Here is a 13,377-nt window from a genome sequence, read left to right as displayed (position 1 = left end):
GGAGCTGTCATGGTTTTGTCAATCAACCAAGAACCGCTGCCCGGGCTGAATGAGTGTGGCTGTCCACCAGGAAGCAGTGAGGGCCACCACGCTCTTAAACCACACTCTGGCTGACTGAGAGCCGATGTCCCTCGGCAGGTGGTAACAGAGATCACCTGTAGCAAGTGCACATTTGGCAGCAGTGCTCGCATGTGTCCTAACTGGTTCTCAGGATCCTCTAAAGTGGGTCACCCAGATGCTTTGTCCTCCCTGTTGATGATGAAGTTGAGCTCAAAGAAGAGATGCGATTTTCTGAAACCCACACAGCCAGCCAGGGACAGAGAGGATCTATACCTCGTCCTCTCGTTCTGGAGACCAGGGGAGAGGACACTTCAGACAGGAGTTTGACCCATGTTAATCAGAAGGGACTAAGTTGGTGTGCAAGTGAAAATCCTGGAGGATCATGGCTCTAGGTGCTGTGGCGGGAAGCGGCATGTCCAGATGGCTTACTTGGGCCTAGGAGATCCCCCAGGCTCAGGTAGGTCGTCATCCAGCAAAGGGAGGGTGCAGAGGGGGCAGAGCAGGAGGTGGCACTCAGAGGGAAAGGTCCCGACAGCCTTTGCTGCTGGCCAGCCCAGGCACTCGGCTCTGTGCCAAAACGTTTATAGACCATATTTCCCCTAATCCTCCCAGCTCCGGGATCGGCTTCTCCCCAGTTCACAGGAGGCAGACAGAGGTCCCAGGTCACAGAGATAGTAAGTGGTTGCATCAGGACTCAGATCCCGGCCAGTGTGACCTTAATATTAATTAGCCCCCAGTCTGGATGACCCTGGAGGATCAGAGGGGGCAAGATGCACAGCGTCCCTGACGAGTAGGAGAGCCGTGTAACAAGCTGAAGGACAGGTTATATAACACGACCGAGCTGTATAAAAATAAAGCTAAGCTTTGTAACTAAGGCTAAATTTGAAACTCACAGTGGGATGTTACCCCACCTCAGAGAAGCAGAATACTGCATACGCGGAGCAGGAGGGAGAAAGGCTGACCTTGGGCAGGGTGTAGAATAACCATGGTTCACAGAGGGAACCCGGAGTACCTCAGCACACGCAGCAGAGGGGTGGCTCAGGGGAGCTTTCAATCCCTGAATGGGAAAGAAGAAAAAGTAGCCACAACAGGCACCGAGTCATGAGGTGTCTGACCCAACATCACCGTGGCCTCCAGCTGTGGAGTTAACGCCAAGAAGATGAAGCCATCGCTGTGCGTCACCCTGGGATTTCCACCCTATTCCTCTCTAAATTGATACACTTATTTTAAAACTTAGCTTTATCTTCTGCCAAAATAGCCTTGAATTCTTAGAGTTGGGATGTAAGTTATATGTTTCTTCCTGATGTTCATGAAGATAAATATAAACCTATAGAGAGTTGTACTGTCCACATGCCCCTCAAATCATCCAGGCACAACCAGGGTCCCAGAGCTTGGGAAATATGGAAAGCAAGCGAGGAGCCCTGGACAGGAAGCAGGAGACCTGAGTCTGGGCGGGAATTGCCCCACAGGTGGCCCCAGGGGAAACCAGGAGCCAGGAACACACACCTTACCCCGGGTGAAGGCAAATAAGATAATGCACGAGAAAAAGGGTTCGAGACTCAGCACCACATAAATGTAAAATAAAGATACTATGTCCACCTAAAACTAAAAAAATAAATAAATAAAAAAGTATCCGATGTTTGTGTGATTGTCTCTTTCTCATTAAGAAAGCATTTTTCAAAATCAAACATATCTCCTGGTCACCAATCAATTATTAAATAACACTTTAAAAATCAAAGAGATTTTTTCCCCCCACCAAGGAAGATCCTGAGTTCAAAGCCAGTCTAAGCAACTTAGGGCAGCCCTAAGCAACTTAGCAAGCTTCTGTCTCAAAATAAAATATTTAAAGAAGGGCTGGAGAATGTGGCTCAGTGGTTGAGCACCCCTGAGTTCAATCCCTGGTACAAAAAAAAAAATCAAAGAGATTTTTTTCCTGCTGCTTCTATAACTGCAAAACAAAGCATCCCTCATTTCCTTTTTCTTTTAGGGATGGCACAGTTGCATGATCTCTGTAGGAGTCAGTGAGTAGGAGCTCGAGCCTGCCCTGAGCTGCAGGCTCAGGGCTGAAAGGAACCCCCAGGGGTGGGATTGTCCAGTCTCCTTCTGAAGAGGAGGCCCTGGGCATGGAGAACTTTAAAATCCTTGCCTATGGTCACTGGCAGAATGGGATTCAAATAAGGGCTCTAGGCTCCTCCACAGAACTTCTGCCTTTACAGGAGCCTGTCTCTGGAAAGGCAGAGACATGGGAAAGAGGAGTCAGATCTGGCGTGCTCTCCATAACCCACTAACATCCAGCTGGGAAAGAACCCTACGGGCAGGTCAGACGACTAGATGCACATGCTGCCTTCAAGGTGTCCACCTTCCCTCAAAAGGAAGCCCATGCATATACACCAGGGAGATACAAAAAGAGAAACTGCCTCAGTTTGCCCAAGGTAACCATAAAAGTGCCCAGGGCCAGGGTGCCAGCTGAGACAAACCCCTGTGTATTTGGCCACTCCTGGGGAATGCTGGGGGAAATGTCCTCCTCCAACTCAGCACCCTCATGGTCCAGCTGCAAAGAGTTCTTAAGCCAAAGGACACCACCTTTCAGGACCGTGACAGCCCCACCACTCCTGCTGGGCTTCTGGCTACTAAGTCTTGTCCTGCTGAAGGTCACCTTCTCACTCCCGGCCCAATCACGCAGCGAGCTAAGATCTGCTCTAACATAGGAAATCATAGGCAGTGACCCAAAAAGTGTTCTTCTAGCCTGTGAAAAAAATCATAGCCATATAAAAATGTCCTCATACTTCAATATCTCTGAAAAGTAAATACTTCTTTGTGACCTTTGTAAACATTACAGGAAGATAACCTTAAGGAAATTGTGCCTTCTCAAGAAAATGGGTATTATCTTTCAGAAAAGGAAGAGCTGTCTCTATAACAAGAAAATAATCTAATCAATAGACTTTTCTAAGAAAAAAAAATATTGGTTTAACCAATTTGGAGCCCTTCCGTGGTCACTCATTTTCACCCTGTGTACTCTACCCCTGATGCTGAACAGAACTCCTTCAAAACTAAAGCGACTTCCTGACATCTGCTTTTCTGCATCCAAAGTTTCCTCCTGCTGAGAATGGAAACGGAAAAGCTGCCCCGTGGCCCAGGAGGATGCCAAGGATAGGGATTCTAAGATGTTGGCTGGCCGAGCAGCCTGGCTAAACCTACCTAGAAATGTCATCATCTCTATAGGACTAGTGGAGAAACAAATGAGCTGCTTCTCCCCAGTTTGGCCAAACTGCATTAAATTCATGTTTCCTTTTTACAGCATGTGCTTGTTTCATGCCAGTGAGGGATGGAACCCAGCCAGCTGGGGCCCAGGCAGGTTCCTTGGCTCAGCTGTCAATAACAATACCCATTCACCCCGGCTCACCGAGAACTGGGGTGCGAAGGGGGCCGGAATGGACTGTGGGAGCACACAGATGTCTCCCCTCAGTCCATGGACTCGTCACACAGACTTAGGAGCAAAAGTTTCTTACATCCATTTATAAACTCGGAGTGAGTCTGATCCAGGAAGGGGAGGTGGCCCTAATTTTGGCAGATCTGGTGAGTCTCATGATAACATCGAGGGCATGGGCTATGCAGAGGGCCTTGGTCACACACTGGACTCCGTGCCAGGTCTGGCTCTGTGCCCGTTACCTGAGACACTTGGTCATAACCACCCTGTGGCACTGACGCAACCATCACCCACCTGTGACGTAACTGTCACCCACCAAGCCCCACAGCTGGCAGGCCACCCTGAACCCAGCAGCTGCTCCAGGTCTATGGCCTGAGCCCCCAAACCAGCCACCTCTCAAGCAGGAGGTGCCCAGTGCCTGGAGGTTGAGTGAGTGCTGATGGGTGCCCACCTGCCAACCCCAGGCCTCCAGAGGCCCGCTCTCTGCCCAGCGCTCCCTCTGCCAAAGCTAACACCTGCACCCCATGTCCCCAAGGCTCCACCTCCTAAGGAACTGGGGAAGATGTGGCTTTATTACTTGCTTTGTTATCTTCCCCAACTCCTCCCCTCTGCCTGAAAACGTCTATGGATCAGTTTTCTGCCAAAAACTTGCAGTTGGGTGTTGCATGACTACTGCTGTCCCCTCACCTCCCCTTCTGTGCCTCTTCTTAGAGTGGACCTCCTGCACCACCTGGTCTCTGCCCAACTCCTAGTCTCTGACATGGTCTCCTCTCCTCTTGTTCTCCTGGCCATACCCCCAGGATGCTCACAGGAGCCTGGTGAGCAGCAGCTCTCCTTCTCCATCCCTGCTTCCACAGGCCTGTACCTCTGCTCCCTCTCCCTCCTGCCTGGCCCTCTGCCCCAGTCCTCTGCAGCTTCCACGTACAAATCCAGCCGCTCTGGATGGGAGCACTTGCCCTTGCTTCTGAGTCATCTTTAGTGCGTGCCTTATTGCTCCTAGGCTGCACGCAGCTACATTCTGTACAGATTCATCTTCCTATCACCTACGGGGATGGGACCAACAAGATGCTCAACAAGATGATCTTGATGTTCTTTGCTATTTGCATAAACTTAGATCTTCTTGCACAAACTCAGCCAGAGCCTTCTAAGCCCTTGGATGACAGGCCACCCTGTTGACAGGAACTGAGCCCATCAAGACTCACCTCGGAGAACTGCCTGTCCTTGCACAGAACCACAGCCGGCCTTCTAGAAGGACACAAAAGTCGGCACTTTCTAGAAAGTCAAGCAGTTTTGGTAAACATCAGAAATGTGGCTCAGTATATAAATGTGGCTCACTATTGTCATTGAGATGGTAGAAATCACTGTCAGAATACTAGAGCTAAATTTTCACTCACAGGTTTATCCTACTAAGTGCCCCCAGTAATTTTAATTTAATAGGTTCAGTCAGCTGTGGTTTGGGATGTTAATACTAATTTTTTTTTTTGTACCAGGGATTGAACCCAGAGATGCTTAACCACTGAGCTACATCCCAGCACATTTTATTTTTTATTTTGCAACAAGGTCTGGCTAATCTGCTGAGTCTGGCCTTGAACTTTCGATCCTCCTGCCTCAGCCTCTTGACTGCTGTGCACCATTGTGCCCCGCCTGAATGTATTTTAAAACACATTGTGTTCCACACCAACTCTCTTCTCCCAGGCAGGATGGTGATCCCCTAAATCCTTGAAAGGACTTCAATAGGAACACATGATGGTCTCTCTTGAACATCATCCGAACACTACAGGCCACTCGGCTCTCAGTGTCACCCAGCTCTTAATCACCTTCATCACCTTCACCACACCACACAGGAGCTGCATTTCATCCTAGAAAGTGTGAAAACATCACAGGATTCTCTCAAATCACTTATGTGTTAACTTGTTTAATTTTTACCTCAGTTCTTCACAATGGCATTCATTTCCTTTCGCAGTTGAAGAAATTGAGACTTAAAAAAGTTAGTTTTCCCAGCAACTTGTTGGCCATAAAACTCGGTGCTAAAGATTCCACATAAAGATAGCATCGTGTAGATAAAGCGCTGAAATGAGCCCTCTTGGATATTGCCAGTGTGTGTTAAGAAAGGACAGAGATGTATGTGTGATATGGATATAAATAACACTGCGCCCCCCCCCCACTGGGCAGAGGTACATCCCCATCAGGAAACAGCCTAAGAAAATAACCAGAGAGACAGTTTTCAAAAATCTGATATAAAGATGTTTATTGTACTATTATTCATAATAATGTTAAATAGTAAACAGAAGAAGAATGGCTAAATAATAATATTGTCATAGATGCAGTCCTTAGAAAAGCTTAAATGGTTTTTAAGGTAGTAAAGTAGAAAACAAAATATAGTATGATTCCGATTTTGAGCTGGGAAAAACAGACCAAAATATTAGCAGTGTTGCCTTTTCTTTTTTACATTTTTTTTTTCTGTTTTCAAAACATTCTGCTATTTTTTTTTTGTTTTTTGTTTTTTTTTTTTTTTTTTTTTTTTGGTACTGGGGATTGAACCCAGGGGTATTTAACCACTGAACCACATCCCCAGCCCTTTTTATACTTTATTTAGAGATAGGGTCTCTCTGAGTTGCTTAGAACCTCTCTGAGTTGCTTAGAACCCCGCTAAGTTGCTGAGGCTGGCTTTGAACTTGAGGTCCTCCTGTCCTCCAGCTGATATGCCACCGCTCCCAGCAATTCTGCTACTTTTTAAATCAGAAAAACAAATATTGCTCAAAACAATGAAAGAAATTTAAATAATGACCATGTTCCACAGGAAGTGAGAGGAAAGCTAACCTTTCCTGCACCTCCTGCACTGGCTCTGCACCGCTCCTGCTTAGTGCCAGGGATGAGCCTCTTGAACAGCTTATAGGTGCCTTTGCCCGACGCCTCTGAGGCAGGGGTCAGTGTAAAGCTCATATGTGAGATTGTTCCACAGCATAATCCAAAGCATGGCCCAGAAAGGGGTCAGAGCTACTTCCATCCAAAGTCATGAATTCCTGCCCTGCTTGCTGGGATTTCATTTCTCAGATACACCAGGACTGCTGGATACACCCCCACACACATACACCTGTAATGCTTTCTTTGAATCATTTACTAACCCCCTTGTTTCAAATACAGGTTACCATAGATTCTGGGCATAAAGTGATCCTCAGACCCACAGAGCTAGAACAATCCTACTGTGAGGCATTTGAATTCTCTCAGAAAGGAAATTAGAGTCCTGTAGCAATTCCTTACTGATGGCCATTGACTGGAGACCCATGGCTTCATGCCAGTAACACACTTATAATGTCCATAAGTACTATTCAATGAGCTTCATATTCTACGCTATAAATAATGTTTCTCAGATGGACACATTTTAACATTATATAGGTTAATCATGTTCCTCTTCTGCATACAGGTCTGTAATGGAGATATTGCTCTCCATTCAAGCTGTTGGAAGAAACCACTGCTGGAAGTCCAGACACTCTGCAACTTCTTGACAGCCAATCTACAGCAGGGCAGCTTGGGGACACAAACATTCTACAGCTGACATTAAAAAACTGAACACTGCCCCTTTCCTCATTGTCACTGTCCAGGGACCTAAGGACTTAACAGAAGTAGGTAGTTCCCACATTGGGGTGTAATATGAAAAGGACCTGGGTAATGGAAGAATTTGCATGTTCTAAGACATGCAAAAAAAATGAATTCTGCTGTAGATTTATCTGATTTGTAATTGAACTCAGTTCCACTGCACACATTCATTTCCTCCTGGAAACAATCACATTATGAAAATAAAGGAGGATGGGACATTTTTTTGTTTGTTTGTTTTGGGTGGTGATAGGTAGACAGGACCTTCACTTTCTTTCAACACACCCAATAACAAGGTGCACACAAGGCTACTGTCAATCAATGATTTATCACCCTGCAGATTCCCATGGAGAATGTTGACTCTGGATCACGTCTTGGCCAATCTTCTGAGCACAGGACAAGTAGTTATTGTTTAAGCAGAGTAGAGCAGATACTTGTTTTTCTTACCTAGTTAACTTATCTAACACCCTACTCTGACTCGATAACTCCCGCCTCAGTGGCAGATAATAGTGTGGGGATTTTGTGGTCCCATGTTAGACACCTCAAGGGAAGTTTCTTGTCTAGAGTGTGTTGTCAAGGAATATGATGTGGAAGGTGACCATCATCTGGGCTGTCCTTTGCCACCTAATTCTTTTTCTCCAGAGGCTTTTTAATTACAGCGGTAAAGTTTATAGATAGAAAGTTGCACAATGACTTGAGATGAGCTATGCAGTGAGGTCCCTTCCAACACCAACAAGGTCTCTCAAGCCTGCTTTGAATGAGACTTCCTCTTCTTGCCCCCAGTGTGGGCATGGTTTACACAGGAGCTTCAGACAAGTCACTCTGGCCATGAATACTAAATTTACTTCCCAGAACCTCACCAGAAAGTTTCCTTTGCTTTACTTTTTAAATGCTGATTTTTTAATTGTGGCTTAGGCTTGGAAATAGCTATTTTATCACTGCCATAGAAAGGGAAAACCAAAGTGAGCTGAAGCATTTTGAAGTGCATTGTTCAACAATTTTTTTTTTTTAGTCTGTGTGAATCGGTTAATTAGATTGCTGTATGTTTTCCTAAAACTGTGAAATTAGAAATATCAAAATGGGGGCTGCCCAGAGCACACTGTACACTCTGATAAATAAATTATGTCACAAAATTTTTATACTACCACAGTCCCCAAAAAATATGTTTTCCACATTCTGACCATTTCATTGAAATGATTTTTCATTTCTAATGGATTTTTTATTACCATTTAATGCAAATAGCTATTCTAGGCTTTATTTTCACGATAATTTTCCTTCCCCCAAATTATCTTTAATTCTTAAGAGTTTTGTTTGGTTTGGTACAAATTACAGGAAACAAGCTCAGAACATTTTATCTTATTACAATTGGATTTTGTGACATTATCTTTCCCCTGCATTACTTGAAGCTGAAGCTGAGAAAAGAACAGAAAGTCTCCAGGGATTTGCCTTACATTTGGATCTTTTTTAGAAGCGCCTCTTTCACCCAGTGCACAGTGCACATGAAAGCTACCACTAGGCTCTACTCTGCACCCTGTTGCCAGCCTAAACCCTCATTCAAATTCTCCCTTCTCAATTACACACTTTTCTAAAAGGCCAAACACGTCTTTTTTGAAAAGTACTTCCCTCATCCCCAGGTTCGGAAGGTAAAGGAAATGCAGAAAGATGGCAAAGTCTATATTTCCTTTTTAGGGAGGGAGCATGTTCCTACAATCTCTGATTTTTCCTAAGGGGAGAAAAATTCTCTCTGGTCCACTCCAGAGCTGCACTGCCTTTTTACCCCCCGGGGTGTTTTCTGAATAACAATCCAGAGAGCAGGCTATTTGCCCTCTGCATCTCCTTCCTATGTGGCCACACATTCGGAGGCGCCAATCATCTGCAAAGCAGTTAGAGGCCCTAAGGTTCCCGCATGGGAAAGACCACAAAGCACCCGCTCCACAGCATCTCCAAGTAACTTCTCCCAAAGTGAGCGCAACTGGCGACCCGCCTGCGCCACCCACCTGCGCGGCTCACCTGCGCAGCTCACCTGTGCGGCATGCCTGTGGCGCCCGCGGCGTGCTCGCTGCTCAGGTCGCACAGTTTTAGGTACCAGCTCATCTCCACTTCTCGCAGCGCTGCCAGTTGCCGCGCCCGGAGCTGGCTTGGCCCCGAGGGGCTGAGGCTGCTGTCCTTGCCATTGTCGGGGGTCTTCTTGGGCGATTTGTCCTTGCCCCCCGCGGGAAACCCAGACTGCCTCCTTAACTTGCTGCTGTCTTCGGAGAGATGGCCCCCTGCTGCCCCGGTCCGGGCCGCCAGCATCGCGGACGTCCCCTGTCTGTCTTCCAGAAAAGACTTTGAGTCACTGTCACCAAAGCACTTGGCTTTTCTGCGTGTGCCTCGGTCCTCTTGCCTGCCCCCACGCTGGCGCTCCCCAACCTCTCCCTGCCACGCAGCTGTAACCGAGCCGGCGCCGGGATGAAAGCGGACCTCTCCTTCCCGGTGGAGCCACCTGTGACATGCCAGGACACCGACTTCCAAAACAAGGCACCCTGACTTTCCAATACTGAAGCTGCGCTCTCTTCTGCTTCATTCCACCAGGATAACTCTGGACCTCAGACCATTTTAGTGGCCCAATTATATCTGATCATCATGTTCAGGTTTTAAACTATGCTATAGGAGACTCTGCAGCCCTTCTTCATTTGAGTCCCTTTGGAATTTACAAAGTTTTAATGTGAATTTCCTCAAGTGACTGTAAAAATATCCATGCAAGAGGAGGGTCATTCCTTTTGTGGAAGTCTTAAAATAAAATGACTAATTCCTTTGGGAACAGACTCTGAATGTAGGTGAAACACATAATCCAGATCAAGTGTCCTCTGACCCCTGATGTTAAGAATGGTAAGCCCCCACAACTGGCCCTCCTGTACTTCTAATGATGGAAGGTGTGAGGCTCTTCTAATAATTAGGGAGGCTGAGGCCAAAGTTGAAATGAAAAAAGAGAAGAGTGGGAGGGAGTAGTAGGAGCCCATGCACGTGTGTGTGTGTGTGTGTGTGTAACATGTGTGCACACATGCGCCCAGTGCGCATGAAAGCTAGCACTGCAAAAAGAAAGTTCAGTGCATGCCCCATGATTAAGACGCATGGGATCCTCAAAGGTGCCCATGGATCTCACCTCTGTTCTAGCTCAGGGGTATCAATGACAGCACTCACCTCAGTTATCTACCTCAAAGATGCTTGGTGACCACTAAGCCCAGCACCTGAATCAACCTAGGTCCTTCCCATATCAGCTGTTTCAGGGTCTGAGGGATGTAAATAACTTGGGTAGGTGTGTGAAGTTCCTGTTCATAACAAGACCACAGGTTCAAACTCATAGAGAGGCATAGCAAGGTCTCAGAGGCAAGAGAGGAAAGAAGAGCTCTTGCTGGAGATATACAAAGTCATCAGTATTTGAAAGCAGGCAATGTCTTTAAAGGTCCTTGTGGGTCTTCACTAATCCAAACAAGTTTTGTTGTTTTTTTTTTGTTGTTGTTGTTTTGTTTTTTGTTTTGGTGGGAGGGAACAGGGGATTGAACTCAGGGGCATTCAACCACTGAGCCACATCCCCAGCCCTATTTTGTATTTTATTTAGAGAAAGGGCCTCACTGAGTTGCTTAGTACCTCACCATTGCTGAAGCTGGTTTTGAACTTAAGATCCTCCTGTCTCAGCCTCCCTAGCTGCTAGGATTACAGGTGTGTGCCACCATGATCAGCAAAACCCAGAACTTTTAAGGGACAGCTAAGGCACTGCATGGACTCTCTCATGCTCAGGGAAAAGCTGTTCATTCTAGGATTAGACCTGAACACAAAGCAATGTGCAACCTGAAGCATGTATCAAAGGGCAGGGAGTCGGCTGATCAAAGAGTCATCTAAGATCACACAGCAGGTCAGTGATGGAGTCAGAATTTAACTCAACTCCCAGGGTCGGTCTCACTTGAATCTGTGGGGTCCCAGGAACCTTGGTACCAGCAGGTTTAGCCTCTCCAAAGTCTCTCCTTAACCCCATCCCATGAGTCATTGAGGAATTCTAGCAACATTGTCTCCATTTCAACAAAGCTCTCCAAGGTGTAGAGTTCCAGGACCAAGGTCAAGCTCCCTAGGTTGATCTTCCTAGAGTTATGTCAGTAGGGGGCTCTGAAATGAAACTTGGGAGAAGGAGCCATGCTCATTCACCCAGCATGGCAGAAGGCTTCACCATCCCCTGGGCTTGTCATCTCAGGAGCAGCGCCATTGTGTTTAAGTTCTGCTCTGCAGTCAGGCTGCTTGAGTTGAATTCGAACTCCATCACTGACCTGCGTGTGATCTTAGATGAATTGCTTACCCCTCTGTGCTTTAGTTTCCTCATCTCTAAAAATAGGGATAATGACCTGTTTGTGGTAGCTGTTATACATGGCCCCAATTCTTTCATCCTCCTTTCAATGAGTTAGAGTGAGAGGTTTCCCCTTCCCTGGAGTCCAAGTGGCTTCTGACTCTTCCATCAGCCGCACGTGGAGAAAACAGTGCTAGGTGAAACCACTGTTTTCAGAAAGGCCACATGGCTTTCTGACAGCTTTCTGGAGGTAAGGAATCCGGTCCTCTTACCACTGCCTGCTGAAGAGTCACACGCAGGTGCTCTGATGGTTGCCCCAGCAGGGCTCCCAAACAACAGCTAGCATAGCTGCCCACTGTGGGGGAGCCAGCTGGGGAAAGGGGCACGTCTGACATAACTGACAGGCCTCCCTAGTGAGATCAACCACCCCCATCCTTCCAGGAGCCCTAACCACACAACTGTGAGCTAAAGAAAATGGCTACCATGAAGTTCTGGGGTCATCCACTGAGCCACAGAAGTAACCAGAACCCTACTTGTTCTCTTGTTATAAGCCTTTAGCAAAACATACGGAACACTTAGATCCATGTCTACCACTTAGATGTCTACCACATTCCATGCATATTAACATTTATTCTCCAGATTGGATCCTAGAATTCAAATTTTTTGCTTATGTTTCCCCTTTGAAAGTTTGAGAAACTAAATAGTAGCTTAAACACTTTGAAGTACACATTTTTTTATAGTAAATTAAGTAGTCCGAGGGCTGCAATATCTAGCATATTGTAAATGTTACTATTTTTAAATGGAGCTGCTACATCACTATTTTAAATGTATCCAGTGGAATTTAAATCCTGTAGCTATTTGATATCTATCATCATCCATGTAAAAAATTCATGAGCAAGCTCTTCTTTAGCAGCTGGAAATTTTACATTCTTCCTTTTTTCCCCTCTTGAACTAGTTTTTCCATCCCATCTCTCACCTCAATATATAATATTTGCGTCCTTGAAAATATTTTACAGATGACCCTATCGAATAATTCTCTGCCACGAAAATATGAATTTAAATAAAAATTTTTATGTCCATAATGCTTAATTAACATCTTAACAATTGAGTTAGCATGACAGCTGTCATTGGACTTAGTTGAGCAAAACTAGATTTTTATATATTTTGGTAAATTTTCGTTCAACATAAAAAGTAAAATTTTATTGATAACATGTCTTTCAATGGTCTACATATGCCTAGCATTGTTTTCTTCTAAATGAGGTCACATGTCCATAGAGGAATAATTTTTGTTGGTAGAATGAGACAGGAGTCAGCATCAATTCCATTCTCCACACCTAATTTTTTTTTCCATTTGTAAAGATACATGTTCCAAGAAACCTCGTTTACATAAATGGATCAATGGATACAGAAGGCTTTATGGTCATAAAATCATTCAGGTCTTTGTCTTCTTGGATATATTCACCTGCTCGATTGATGATGCATCTACCATTGACCCTGAGATGGGGGCTTCTAGAGGCTGTGGAAGGAGTCACAGGATCCCTCTGGCTCCTGCTCTGAGAGTGGAGAGGTCAGGCCGGACATGGGGAGGGCAGGGTGGGGCAACTGCAGTGACCCAGGTGAAGGTGAGAGACGGTGGTGGCCAAGGAGGCCAAGTGGTCAGACTCTGCCTATGTTATGAAGGTAAAAAGGTAGAATTTCCCAGCAGTTGGTACCAGGAAAGCAGTACCTAAGCATACGAGGAGTTGCCAGTGGCACAAGGACCCTGGCCTGAGCCCCTCCTGAGTCGGGAAGGAGGAGTGTCGAGTAGGCTGGCCTGCGTGGCTGCAGCCGGGAGGCTGTTTTGTACTTAGCCGCAGACCCCCCCTTTCTGGTGCCCTCCATTCTTCCCCAGGCTCCCAGTTTCTGTCCCTTGTCATCTCCCACAGTCTGAAGAACTCCCCGGACATTGTACATCACCAGCCTCCGTCTCCCTTTTCTG

This window comes from Marmota flaviventris, chromosome 8, assembly GCF_047511675.1.
Source record: "Marmota flaviventris isolate mMarFla1 chromosome 8, mMarFla1.hap1, whole genome shotgun sequence".
Taxonomy (NCBI): Eukaryota; Metazoa; Chordata; class Mammalia; order Rodentia; family Sciuridae; genus Marmota; species Marmota flaviventris.
Note: the sequence above shows the minus strand (reverse complement) of the source record.